Raw genomic sequence first — 14,081 nt, 5'->3', positions numbered from 1 at the left:
AAGTAGACAGTCTATTTCCAGAGCATGTGCTATCAACCACAAGAGAGTCTCTCTCGCTCACACTCTCTCTCTCCCCCACCTCTCTCCCTCCCTCCTTCTCCTGCCCACCCTCCTCCCAGCACACGCATACTGAGAAGACGGGCACTGGGGAAGGGTACTGTGGAGGGCAAGTTTCCATGTAATTGATGGTTTTCCTTTACAAATACCAAATCTCATGGGGGTTCTCTGTAGTGATTTTTGATAGTAATCTTTGAAAAAGACCATCCTGCACACCATCTTCCATTTTCATTCAAAGGATGTTGGAAAAGGCAAGAGGTTTGCTTACATTGAATGTCCGCCATACACCACACTCTGGTAGATGCTTTCTGGTCCATTGCTTAAGCACATACTATGTGTCAGATACCAGGCACTGTAGTTTTAGCAACAGCAAGATAGGCCCTGTGTCTGCTTTGCTGGAGCACACACTGAACCCAAATGTAAGTTGAAACAAAGACTTGAAGGAAACAATTTCTGAGTCCCACAGCAGGGGCATTCCTACTTTAGATGGATAGTGAGAGGTCTCTGAGGAGGTAGCATTTAGGCTCAGACCTAAAGAATGAAGGGACGAAGGGACCAGTCTGGCAGGGAGTTGGGTAAGGACATTGAAGGCAAAGGCCAGAGGGTAGGTAAGACCTGGCAGGTTCAGGGAAGGCTGGAGGCTGGTGAGTAACTGAGAAGTGGTGGGCAGTGAGGTCCGAGGTTGGGCGGGCCTGTCGATATGCATCGTTGACCTTAGAGAAGCACACAGGTTTTATTCTGAGAGGAATAGGAAGCCATTGAAAGATGATCTTTTATAACCTCGTGATTATGCAAAATTGTCGCTATGGACATCCAGGTGTTCTCATACTGGGCAATACCAAAACCAGCACTGGGTCTGCCTCTCAGTTTCTGTGGGTTTGTTTGGTTGGTTGGTTTTCTCTTCCCTTGACATCAGGCTGTCACTGTCATTTCTTCTTCTCAGGTTACCCTCTCCCATCTGCTCCCCTTCTGTCCTTGAGTCAATGAGGCTATGAATGAAGCCTAGAGCAGTGATTCTCAGATTCCAGGGAGCTTGTTAATACACTGCTTCCTGGCCTCCAGCACACACAGCTTATACAAATTATTGGGGGGGGCGGTGCTGAGGTGGGTCCAGAAAGCTGCCTGTCCAGGGGCTCTGGTGCAGGAGTTCCCCACTTTGAGGAATCTGAGGTAGAATTGAGCTTGCATTCTTCTTTGTGCTCTGCCACCCCCGAACCAAGTGAAAGAAAAGATCATCTCAAACTTGGGAAACTGACCGAAACAGACCTGAGCTGTGTTCCGCGTCTCCGTTTCACCAGTGTGAGTGCTGCCCTCAGAGGACAGGACAGAAGATGGAAGCGAGAGACAGGGGTCTCTGGGTGGGGTGAGGGGCAGCCCAGCACTGGGCTGGGCTGTGACGAACCAACGCCCTCCCAGGTGAGAGCTCTAAGTGGGGCAGAGGTATCTTTACCCCATGGGTATGACCACTCTTGCATTAACATTGCGGGGGTCTGACAGAGCCCTGGCCTGATGCCACTGTGCTCTGCCTGTGCCTTCACTCCAGGTACGAGCACTTCAAACCATTCTAGACCTCTTTGTAAGGTAGGGCTTTTAGGAACCTCTAAAGTAAAATAAGGAACTTTAAAAAGATTTCTCGTTTACATTTTTAAATGTTTAAAAACTTCACTGCTGTAATGGGGACATTCTTGAGACACAGCCTCTATCCCTACTATTATGTGGCAAAGCTTTCTCCCCCTAATTACTGTGCACCAGTGGGGGACCCCCAGACAGGAGGTAGGAGTGACATTGTAAATGCAGGGTTCCAGGTGGGAGAGGGACAGTGTAATGTAAAGAAACTCTGGCCTGAGACATTTTCCCATTTTCCTTGCTCTTCTACTTACCAGCTGGGCAACCTGTGCAAGCTACTCTACCTCTGTGAACCACAGTTTCCTCCACTATAAAATGGGGAAAAGGTACTTTCCCTCACAGGGTTGGATCTTGTGGGGATCTGAACAGTCTGTGTAAATACCTAAGTGCTCCATAGACATGAGCTATGAAGCATGCAGAGAATAAGAGGACCCGCAGTATAGACAGAAGTCAGGCGTCACGGCTGGGGGGTAGGCATCTCGAGATGGTGGATGTAGAAACACTGAAAATAGTGGTGCTTTCAGGACATCTGTGTTTTCCATAGAAGCAGAGAGGAGGTGATGAGGTGCAGATAAGATCACTGTGGTCCCTGGAGGTGTGGGAACCTCAGTTTACACTTTTATAAAGTGAGGGCATTCACTCTCCTAGGGTTATTCGAAAGTGAAACAAGGTATTTACACCATCTAACATAGACTCCTGTGAGTAATTGGTGGTTGAATAACCATTTACATTGTGGTGGAACTGGGGTGGTCCTGGAATAGACTGACTAAAATCACAGGGTCAACTCAGCCAGGACCTTGCTCTTCCAGGGACCCAATAAAAGGAGGTGGGGGGTGGTAAAGAAGAGCTGTGGAAAGAATGCCAGGAGAATGCAGGAATGTGGGCGAGGGCTGGAGTTGGGGGGAACCTGCTAAAGAGGGTGACCTGAGGGAGGTGTTCTCCTGGGGCGAAGGGCCCCAGCTTTTGTCACTTTTCCAGTTCTCTTCTGTCAATATCCTCTTTCTTGTACCTGGGGATATTTCTCACATGTGCTGTTTCCTCAAGAAACCTGCAATTCTCCTGGATTCTTTTAGTTTCTTTCTCAAAACCACCTTCCGTTTGACTTCAGATCATGATGCAAAGCAAAAGTCAGGCCAGCGATTCAGCCTTTTACCTTTTCAGGTACCCTTCAGGAGTACCACCATTTTGTGCAAATGTGTATACGTGCTTGGGACAAAAAATTCAAGTTACAGAAAGTTAGATAGGGAAGAGTGTCTGTCCCATCCACATCCCCCATATCCTCCCTCTCCCGGGGCAATCCCTGTCAGCACTGTCTCAGGATGCCTCCCAGAGTGGGAGGACCCTCTGCACACTGCTGTGCACTAAGATTTTTCCCCTTAGCAGTAAATCTTGGAACACGTCCATATCTAGACTTTAGAGCTGCCTCCTTCTTATTCTGTCATATAGATGTGCCAACATTAATAGCTGGTATCCTTTAGATAGATAACATTCCGGCTGCTTATAATCTTTAGCTGTCACAAACAATGCCACGGTGCATATAGTTTTGCACATACCGTGCAGGTATATACAGTTTGCACAGTAATGTGCAAATATAACTATAAGACACATTCCTAGTAGTGGAACTGCTGAATCAAAAGAAGCTGTGGGCTTTTTACTGTGTAGCAGATGCCAAATGCCTTCTCTAGAAGATGTACCTATTTACTTTCCCACCAATATCGCAGAAGTACCTATTTCTGCATATCCTCCCCAGTTCAGGGCATTGCCATTTTTTTTCTTTATCTTCGCTTTATGTTTGCTTTATCTGACAAATGAATGGCATCTCATTATAATTCTAATTTTCGTTTCTCATTATTAGTGTGACTGAGCATCTTTTCATAATGACAGATCTTTTCAAAAGATTTCCGGAGGTAGTTACTATTTGAAATACTATTGGTAACTACATGGACTTTTAGTAAACGAAGTGAGTTATTTCTTTTTAATAAGGATCTCATGTGGACTCACGTGGTCCTCACTGACTTGATCTATCTTTCCATCTGTGACATAGACCCAGAAATAACTAACCCCGAGTAATAGTTTGGCTTTAGGAGTGATACTTTAGTTGCTGGAGATGGACTTCATGACAGGCTGTTGTCCAAATGCTCACAGAACACTCATGCAACACTGGGAATGTTTAAAAAGGGAGAATGGGGCAAGGTGGGGTTTTCAGGGTCAGAAGGTGTTTACATGCCCTTTGTCAGTCCCAAAGTCGTCATCCTCTTGGTTTAACATTTATTTTTTTTTAAATCGTGACTTGAAGAAACGTTGTCCTTTTGCCCTTCCGAACCACAAAATAACAAGATGCACTGAAGCCTTGTTTGTAAATATTTGGCCTCTTCATCCTTGGGTGGAGTCTGTATATCACTGGCATTTTGCCTCAAGAAAATGCGATGCAAGTACAAACTGACTGATTTATAGACTATTGTCTGTGACTTTCTTGCCTGAGGTACACAAAGCCCTCTTGAAAATGAGATATGGGCAATTTCCATGTGTGTGGCCTGATTCCTGGATTCTATTAATTATAATAATAGAAAATTGAACCTGATGACCTCTTAAGCATCCTTGAAAGTGACTTTTTCTCGGCTCATTTCTTTCAGCATAGAGTTGTTTAGAATTGGAGGACAAGTAAACTTCAGGGCAACTAACTACCCTCTGGAAACATGCAAGACCTTCGAACCAACCCAAAATACCATAGTACATGAGTCCAGTGGAATGAATATAATAAAATGAAACTTGCTACTTGATAATTTTATCATTTAAATTTAATCATTGAGTAGTCCTGTAGCCCCTAAACGATTTTATATTCTTATGCCGGTATTGTAATTAGTTGATATCTACTATACAGACACTAAATTGATTTTCCCGAGAATATAACTTTTTATTTCTGAACAGCTTAATATTCAGAACAACCATATATATCAGGAAAGAATCTTTATTGATCATCTGACTCCTTTGATGTAGAAACTACAGCCCAGCAAAGTGAAATGCTGAACCAGGCTCCAGGACTTATGGGATTTTTCTCGATAGATTTCACAAAATTCTCTCTCCCACAAAGAGCCTAAAATATCTCGTAATGTTCCTGTCTGTTTTTAGGGCTCAGTCCTCTTTAATTGGACCTGCTTCTTAACCTAATTTTCAATCTGAGATGGAAAATGAGATATGAAACTCAATTTTTCCTTTTACTTGCTCACATGGCCAGGAAGAGCAGCATTCATCGGGCTAAATGTTCAAGTACAGATTTTCTGTTCCCATCCATGGTGTGGCATGAAGCTGTGATCCAAGGGGCCTTCAGGGTCATGTGGCCCCAATCTGCCCCATCGTTATCTTCACAACATCCTCCAGAGGAAGGAGAGACAGGCTGTGAGGTTAGTTTGTTTGTTTTAGGAGGAAACAGGCAACAGAAAAGTTAATTCACAGAGTCTTGGACTGAATTCCAAAGGGACATGGATTGGGGAGATGAGCTAGAGAATAAAGAAGACCAAGCCCATCCCAGGACAGGTTCAGTCCTTAATTTTATCTAAATTGTGGTACTTTCAGTGGCCAAACTCCTTCAGGCCAGGCACAGTAAGGCAGGGGAGTGCAGGGACTATTTATAGCCACTTCCATTCTCCAAGAGATGGCCATTACCAAGTGAATACATTGAGGTTAAAACAACAACAACAACACCGAATGTCCACAAAAAAGAGATGAACTGAGACCACCAGTGTGGATGTGGAGGCCGCTGGCCACCGTGTTTGTCCTCTCTGCAGTCTTGATCTCTAGGATGGGGTTCGGTGTTAGTACCTCCCCAACACTCAGTAGGAGCCTGCCCCCTCCCCCATCCGGTCCCAACTGTGTCTGGTCATCTGGGAGGCAGGGGAGCTGGCAAGAGAGGAGGAGAGAGGGAGAGAGGGCAGCAGGAGCTAAGTGTCTATGACTCATTTTCACACAGCTTATTCCCATTGCTTTGGCAAGCACAGCTGACTGGGGCTGCCCCTCCCCCAGGGGATTGTGCAGTCACAGAGACCCTACTCACCCTCAGGGTTTCTTAAGGTGGGATAGGCTGGAAAGCAGCTGGAGATCCAGCGCCCAGCTATAAACGCCATTGTAGAAGAAAACCCCTCCTCAATCGCACCCAGTCACTTACGGACCAATAATTTTGACAATATGCTTATTTCTTCTTATTACAAAAATAGTATATATTCATTGTGGATTACTTAGAAAACTAAAAAGGGATCAAAAAGAAGAAAATAAAAATGCTCTCTAATCCCACCATCCTGGTGTACATATGGGGCAGCGCAATGAACAAAAAGCACAGGGCCTGGAATGCGAGTCCCTGGTTTTGAATCCTGGCTCCCCTTGGAAATAGCTGTGTGACCTTGAGTGAGTTATTTAACCTCTCTGAGTTTCTGTATCCTCTCCTACAAAAAGGGGATAATAATAGTAGCGGCCTCATGGGGTTATTGTGAGGATTACAGGAGATTCTGTTGATATAAAGTTCTCAGGGCAGTGTAGGAATGTCAAGGGAGCTTGGTAAATATTTGCTGCAAGTATTTATTTTTAGCTATCATTCTACACCAACCCAATCACATTTTCAAAAACTGCCTTTTTCAGTTGCAAAGTAAACTTAGCCTGGAAACAATACAAGGACTCCTTGCGCATGTTTAACTGAAGCAGCTGTTATTCTTAACTGAAGTGCCTATTTTTGAAAACATATATTTAATACCTGAGTGATCCCAGATATTTGATGTTTATTTTGAGATGATTTGTACTTCCTATAATTAGTAATGGCCTTTTTATGGTTTGTTTTGGTTTAGTTTGGTTTGTTTTGGTTTGGGTTTTTTTTTTTTTTACAAACTCAGTACTATTTAAGCAACCAAACCCTCTAACTTGCTAAAAATCAGTTGCACTTCTCGTCCAGGTCTGTTCACTTCATTAAACCAAATTTATTCTATTTATTTTATTCACTTAACATGTGATCTACTCTCTTAAACTTTGTAATGTACAATACAGTATTGTGACCTGTAGGCGCAATGTCGTGTAGCAGATCTCTAGAAGTTACTCCTCTGGCTTAACTGAAACTTTGTGCCGGTGTTCCACAAACAGACCCACACAGTATGTGCTGGGGTAGGGGTATGAGTCCCCCAGCTTGGAATAGGAGCTGCTAGCTCCAGGAGGGGCAGGCTGGGTCCCCACCAAAGAGGAGTGGTCTGAACAGAGTCTCAGGCTATGTTCAGCTAGGCAAGTGGCCTTGTCACCCAAGAATGGGGCTAAGGGCATGTCAGTGAGAATCTGGCCTCAGTTCTGGCTATCCTCCATTATCTTGCATCCTTTTCTTAACACACATCTTGTTTAAAACTTATGTAATTAGAAACTTGGCTCTGGGAAGAAATCGAAGCATTTTTTTTTCTCTGTTGTTCTATTAAAAATAGTCTGCTAAATTTGTTTCCTCAGGGCCCCCGCTGTGTATTTACCTGCGCTAGAGGGCCAGTGTTCTAACCTTAGATGCCATTTCCTGGTGGGTCTCTTCAGTCGGGATGGAGACTAGTTTCCACGGGGGCTTTGACGGGAAGCCTCTGATTGGGTGGAAGGGGCCCCTTCCTTCCTGTCCCCTCCCTTTGTTCCCAGAACATGGAGCCAGGAATGCCAAGCCTGGGATCTTCTGCAGGATAGATTCTCTTTTTCAGCTGCCAAAGCTATATAGCATTAGGGTCCTTTTGCTCAGATAGAAACTATGTTTTTGAACATTGGACTGATTGCATCCTTCTTTTGTTCCAGACCAAAGTTCCATTGGAAGATCTTATAGAATTGAAAGGTCTATTATTGAATGAATAAAATTTTAAAAATAGATTGAGCACCAAGAGAACAATTCTGTTAATATGTTGATTCCTGTGGCCTCCACACATGCACTCATGTATACATACATTCAGTGCACCAACATGCATGCTCACATGTGTTCACATACACACCCAGATTTGTATGCGCCCAGGCCAGGTTGCATTCTGCCAGCTGGAATGACTCCCATAAATTTAGAGCATTCTCATCCCCAATCCATCACGGGGGGAGGCTCTCTTATCACCTTGGCCAGAGGGCAGGAGATGTGAAATAACACAACTCAAAAGTTCCAGTGGACGAGCCAAATTTCACATTAACCTCTTTGGTTAAGACTGATTTCAGCTAAAGCGTAGAGCTCCTGTTTTAGCTAAGTACAACTCCATATCCAGCCAGATTAGTTACATGGTCCCCCAGTTTGACAGATTTCACCTTCCAGGTCCATTCAGCAGTTGGTGGAGGTGTATATCTTTAAACTAGTTTAGCAGCCCTGGGTTCTTTCTTTCTTCCCCTTTCTCTTATTTTTTCTTCCCTTATTTCCTATTTTTTTTACTTTAAAAGAAGTCAATTGTACTGAAGTATAGCACTTTAATCATATGGGTATGCATTCATTTAATTAAATGTGAGTTTTAACAAATTTGCACACTCGGGTAACCACCGTCATCATCAAGAAATAGAAACCGTCTGTCACCCTGAGAAGTTCCTTCTTGATTCATGCCACTTGGCCGTCAGTCTCAGCCCCACCCTCAACCAGAAACAACCGCTGATCTGTTCTCTGTCACTGTAGCTTAGCTTTGCCTGTTCTAGAATTTAAGCTACACGAGATTGGACAGTATGTACTCTTTGGTGTCTGTCTTCTCTCAGCATGATGTTTCTTAGATTCACCTGCATTGTTGCATTGCTGAGTAGTATTCCACTGTGTAGATGGTACCACAGTTTATCGATTCACCTACTAAGGAAAATTTGGATTGTTTCCAGTTTGAGGGTATTATGGGTAAAGCTAGGAGCCTCAGTTTTATAGAAGTATGCCCCTCAGCAACAATTCCAAGCACATCTTAAGTACTTGGTAATTATTAATTATTCCATTTTTAATTTTTGTATTTAAAATGTCTTGTTTAATGCCAAGATGTTTAGTGTACTTCCAATTTCCAGAGAGATGTGTTCCAAAAGATTATCTAAAGCCAGTTCTGGGAATTTTGAACACATTTTTCCACAGAAAACATTCAGTCTTCAGGAAGCATTTGCCGAGACCTGTTCTTGGTCAGCACTGTTCTGATGCTGGAGCGAGCAGGGTCAGAGGGGCCCCTGCCCTCAGAGTCGTGCACGGCCCAGTCAGGGAAACGCCTGTGAACTCACATGATACAGTTCTCCGGGGGGGCTTTGAGACCCCTGTGGGAGCCAAGGAGAACTGGGGCGGCTTCTCAGAGGGCACATTTTGGTCTCTAAGGCTGCGTCAGAGCTGTAGTGTTCCCACTCAGAAGTGAGCACCGAGTGAATAATGCATATCCAGACCGAAGACAGCCAACTCGAAATGCAAAGACACTGTGTAGGCCAAACAAAACAGCAGCCAAGGGCCACATTTAGTCTAAGGACCACTAGTTTTCAACCTTGTTTCAAGTGGTAGCTCCATCATAGACCTACTTCATGTTAATTGGGACCTCACCACTCTCAAACAGAATCTTTGGGAAAATTCATTTCTCTCCTCCTACAGAGTACAGTGCATACCCTGAGTTATCCCAGCCAGTTGTGGTATATGCAGGACTTTCCTAAGCCAGGGGGTATCTGCGATAGATTTATTTTAGGTATAACCCAGGGTCTTTAAGACCAACTAGTAGAACTCTGCCCACTTAACAAACAAGGAAAGAAAGGCTACTGGGTCTCTGTGCATCCTCTATCTCTATTTATAAAATGTGAGTGGTCCTCTGCTCAATTGGCATCTTCCGTTAGCTATTTTCTGAGCTCTGGTCCTCTCACTTGGCTCAAGCATCATTGCATTGTTACCTTTGTGCTAATTAATTTTGTTTCTTTACGTAGCTACAGACTATACTTCACCCAGCCAGGCATCCTCAATAAACATTTTTTGTACCTCCCACCATACACCAGGCACTGGATACAAAGATTTTAAAAATAAATACTACGTAACATTTTGGAGAGCTTTCTAAATGCTTCACATATATTAACTCAGCAGCCCCATGAGGTATGTGAATACTATTATTAGTTCCCTCTTCAAGATGAGAAAACAAGGCACAGAGAGTTTAAGTCACTTGCCCAAGGTCACAGAACTAGTAAGTGACAGTGCCAGGATTCAATCGCAAGCAGTCTAAGTCCAAAGACCACACTGATATCCACTGTCTTGTGCAACCAAGAAGACATTGTCCTTGCGGTTAAAGAATTTATAGTCTAATAAGAGCACCCCATACATCCATCTGATGATAACACACTGAATAAAGTGGTGTGATCACAAGCAAAAGGCTCTGGGAGCTTGGCAGAGGGAGCAGTTGAGTTCACCTGCAGCAGGGGAGAGGGACAGAAATAATAAAAGCTTATATTGATTGAAAGCTTACTAAGTCTCAACATTATATTGAGCACACTAAAAGCATTTTCTCATGTAATCACTTAGTAACACGATTTTACAAATGAGAAAATTGGGGCTTAAAGAAGTAATATGTAACTTAATCAGGATGCACCCTGGTGTTTTAAGGAATGAAGAGGGGTTTGGGATAGATTTCTAGGTCCTAAAACAGAGGGGAAGGGCTTGCCAGGGCCAAGGCCCAGCATAAACAAAGATAGGGGAGCTTTCATGGATTTTAAAATCCATCTTTGAATAAGCAGATTCAAATTCTCTATTTCCCCAACTCAGTGATGCACCATCTAACCATCTATTTGTAACTTTTTAAAATCAAAAGAAACTAAATGTGTTTTGTTTTGCTGACCAAAATAACAAAGACATATCTGCCGTCCATGCCTTGATATTTAATCTAAGGCAGTAGTCCTCAGACTTTACCAGGCATTGAAATTGTCTAGGGAGCTTATAAAATGCAGATCACCAAGCCCACCCCCAGGGATTTAGATTCCATGGTTCTAGGGAGCAGCTGGGAGTCTAAATTTTACCAAGCCCCTTATTTGATTCTGATGCAAGACCACACTTTGAGAATCAGTGGTCTCTAGGTCCTTCCGATCACTGTTTTCCTTCTGCCTTTATTCAGTCAGACTAAATATCATATCTTAAATAATTTCTTAAAGATCAGCCAGGAATTTTTGATATTTGGTGCCCATCTTATGTCATGAAGATAAAAGAAATGAACAGACCTGTTTAGCCTTAATAAGGAAGGAAATTTTGACACATGCTACAACATGGATGAACCTCAGTGACATTATGTTAAAGTGAAGTAAGCCAGTCACAAAAAGACAAATGCTGTATGATTCCATTTCTGTGAGGTAACTAGAGTAGTCAGATTCATAGACAAAACAGAAAGTTAGTATTTAATGGGCACGGAATTTCAGTTTGGGAAGATGAAAACAGTTCTGAGGATGGATGACGTTGATGGTTGCATAACAGCATAAATGTACTTGATGCCACTGAATTATAATATTGAAAACTGTGTGCGTGTGTAGGGGTGGGAGGTGGGGTGGGGATTGAAAAAACGAACTTCTCCAGCTTTGATAATTCTCTGCTTTCTCCTGAGACACTTGGTGATTTTTTTCGCCTTTGATTTCATTGTGTGATGTGTGACAAGCAATCCTTTTACAACTTCTCAGTGACGCAGTTCTACGTACCTAGACTTTTTCAACCTTACTGAGCTCTCATTACTTTAAAACAAGAAAATATATACATGCAGCTACTCCTCTAGAGATGAATAATGGATATGGTTAACTTATATATGGCAGCTCTGTTATCAGTAGCTTTTTATTGCACTGGAGCGTGCAATGTGAAGTCTTTTTAAAAGACATTTAAAATAACTATTAGGAACCCAAGTTGAAGTTGAAGTTTAAACACGTGTAGTGCTGTCAAGGCCAACCACTCAACACAGATGGCCCTCAGAGGAAGAGATACATGTCTACGTGGCTGAATTTGCACATGCACTAGTGGTGACAGTGACGGGAGTGGCAAGTTTATTTTGGCACTGACTGTAAGAGGCATCCAGAGTTCAAAAATGTTCAAATGTGGGAAAAATTACTTACCAATCGTGGTTCTTGGAAGCAAAGCAAAGAAGCTGATTCTGACTAACTTGAGCAGAAAAGGGATATTTGGAAGATCAGGTCATTCATAGAATTAATTGGAAGGTTGGAGAACTAGACTCAAAAACTAGGTTAGGAAGCCGCCACCACTAGACTCTCAACTCAGCCACCTCCACCATGAATAAATTCTCATCCTCCCTATGGTTTTGCATCATTTCCTTAAAATTCAACACCCCACTCTGGTGGAAGGAGATTGTCTGATTCTAAATCCTCTGTCTGCCACACCTGCAGCTTTGTTGGCCCACGAGGACCACCCTCCACAGGAAGGGTGTGCAGTAAAACACAGCTCGAGTCCACTCCAGCATACATCTGACACAGCATTTTCTTCCATGTTTCTGAGCCTTCAGTTACCCAGTTTTGGACACAAAGGAGACTGAATGAGAGAGGATTAGATTAAACTGATAAGTCGATCATCCCTATTGGAAAAGCAAGTTCACATGCAGATCCTTCTGGTGGGTGGTTGCAAAGTGTCTTCCCAGCTCCCAGGGAACAAACAGCACCTTCATTCATCTGCTGAGGATCTACTGCCAGCATCCGAGGCTCTCTGGGCCATAAGTCAGCCTTGAATGACAGAACCGCTTACTGTTACCTTGGGAGGCAGTTTGTTCTGGCCTCACAGGGATAACTCGGAGTGAAATCTTGACTCTGAATCTTTACATTCTACTATGCGACCCATTCAATAGGTCTTTGATTTTTCTCTGTTCTAATCTGGCTGCTGCCAGTGATGAAAATAAACTCTGGCCCATATTCTGAGAACCACCTTTGCCTCCTGGTCCCAAGGAATCAGGGAGTGCCGCAGTGAAGCAGAATAGAGAAGTGAAACGCATGACCTGGGAGCACACAAACACACGTAGTGACGATAAACAGCACATGCAGGCCGTGGTTTTCTCTGAGAGGAGGTTGAGGAAAGGGCTCGGAAAGGGTGCACAGGGAGCTTCAGCATTGCCGAACATTTTGGGTTTTTTATTAAAAGTGCATCTGAATCCAGTTTGCTTGTTCAACTGCTCCCCTTACACCTGTTCTTTAAATTCATGAAAACTTCAATGCAGGGACCCCTTTTATTTCTGCCTAATAGGTTATTCTCCTCCAGATGCCCTCTCATCCACCTTAGAGCCCTCACTCCCAATATCCCAAAATAGGTGGTAACATTTTGTATTTGTGCTTCAGTATGTGTCCATGGGCCATTGAATATTGCTTTGTGGGTTTTTTTTTTTCTTTTTTAGTGTTTTACATGAATGTTTAACTGGATATACCCTTTCAAACTGATTTTTTACACACCAATTATTTGGAGACTTACCTATGCTGACAGTGATAATCTTATCATCAGTTCATTTTCAGTGCTGTATGGTATTTCATTATGAAAATAAACTAGATTTAAATTATTTAAAATATCTGGAATGTCAAAATTTATTAAAGTTACCTGATGAGTCTATCAACATACATATGATTCTCTAGACTTTTACGCATTTGGGGGTTTTCAAAATCTAAAAAAAAAAAAAAAAAGATGTAAGCACTAAATCAGGAGTCAGGAAAGGTGCCTTTGATTGGGCTGCACTGAGACTCTGATTCCACAGCTAATCAGATTGAGATTAAAAATAAACCTTGTGGGACTAGCCTCCTCTTGTTTGCCTTTCATGGGTCTCTGCTCCCTGGGGAAATGCCTGAAAGTCTTGACCACAGGCTAAGAGGAGTATTGATTTAGCTGCATGATTCAGAGCATATTGGTACATGGCCAAAGCAAACTAAACAGAATCTGTTGTGGGCCTAGCCATTTTAAAAAAAGAAATTGGCACAGAATGGCAATAAGACATAATTTTTAAAGATATTTACAACATCTTTAAGATATAAATAGTCCGAATGATAAATATTGGTCACAGTTTTGGCCAGGCCAACCTTTGACCTCCTTAAAAACCTTTAACACCCTTAAAAACTTGGGTTAAGAGAAGGCGATTCCCTTTATGTTGTGCTGACGGGACACCCCATGGGATTCCAGGTGGCCTCCAGGTTTTCATCCTTCTCCATCTTTGGTACTTTCAGAAAAGTGAGACTGTGACAGAAGAGCTTTTGATCCAGGGCCTGAGGTTTTACAGAGCCACCAATCAGTTTTTCCATTGCTCAAAAAGGACAGGGCTATGCGAAATAAGAGACTGGTGAGGACTAAATGAAATTACAGATATGGACGTCAGCGTTGCCCGCAAGCCCCTTTCTATTCTCTGTTTCTTCCCATGGAAGGGCTCCCATCATTGATCGAATGCATCCAACCCAGGGAGCCCCAGGTCCTGAATCCTCCACTGCCTCCAGGGTGGAGACAG

General features: G+C 43.1%; 1 protein-coding gene across 1 annotated transcript in view; it reads left to right on the top strand.

Annotated features, from left to right (window-relative positions):
* EHD4 (EH domain containing 4) overlaps positions 1 to 14,081 on the top strand; it is a 68,303-nt gene that overhangs the window by 35,760 nt on the left and 18,462 nt on the right. The gene's annotated exons all lie outside the window — the stretch shown is intronic.

The sequence above is a fragment of the Rousettus aegyptiacus genome, unplaced genomic scaffold (assembly GCF_014176215.1).
Source record: "Rousettus aegyptiacus isolate mRouAeg1 unplaced genomic scaffold, mRouAeg1.p scaffold_m13_p_3, whole genome shotgun sequence".
Taxonomy (NCBI): Eukaryota; Metazoa; Chordata; class Mammalia; order Chiroptera; family Pteropodidae; genus Rousettus; species Rousettus aegyptiacus.
Note: the sequence above shows the minus strand (reverse complement) of the source record. Positions and strands in the feature narration are given on the sequence as shown.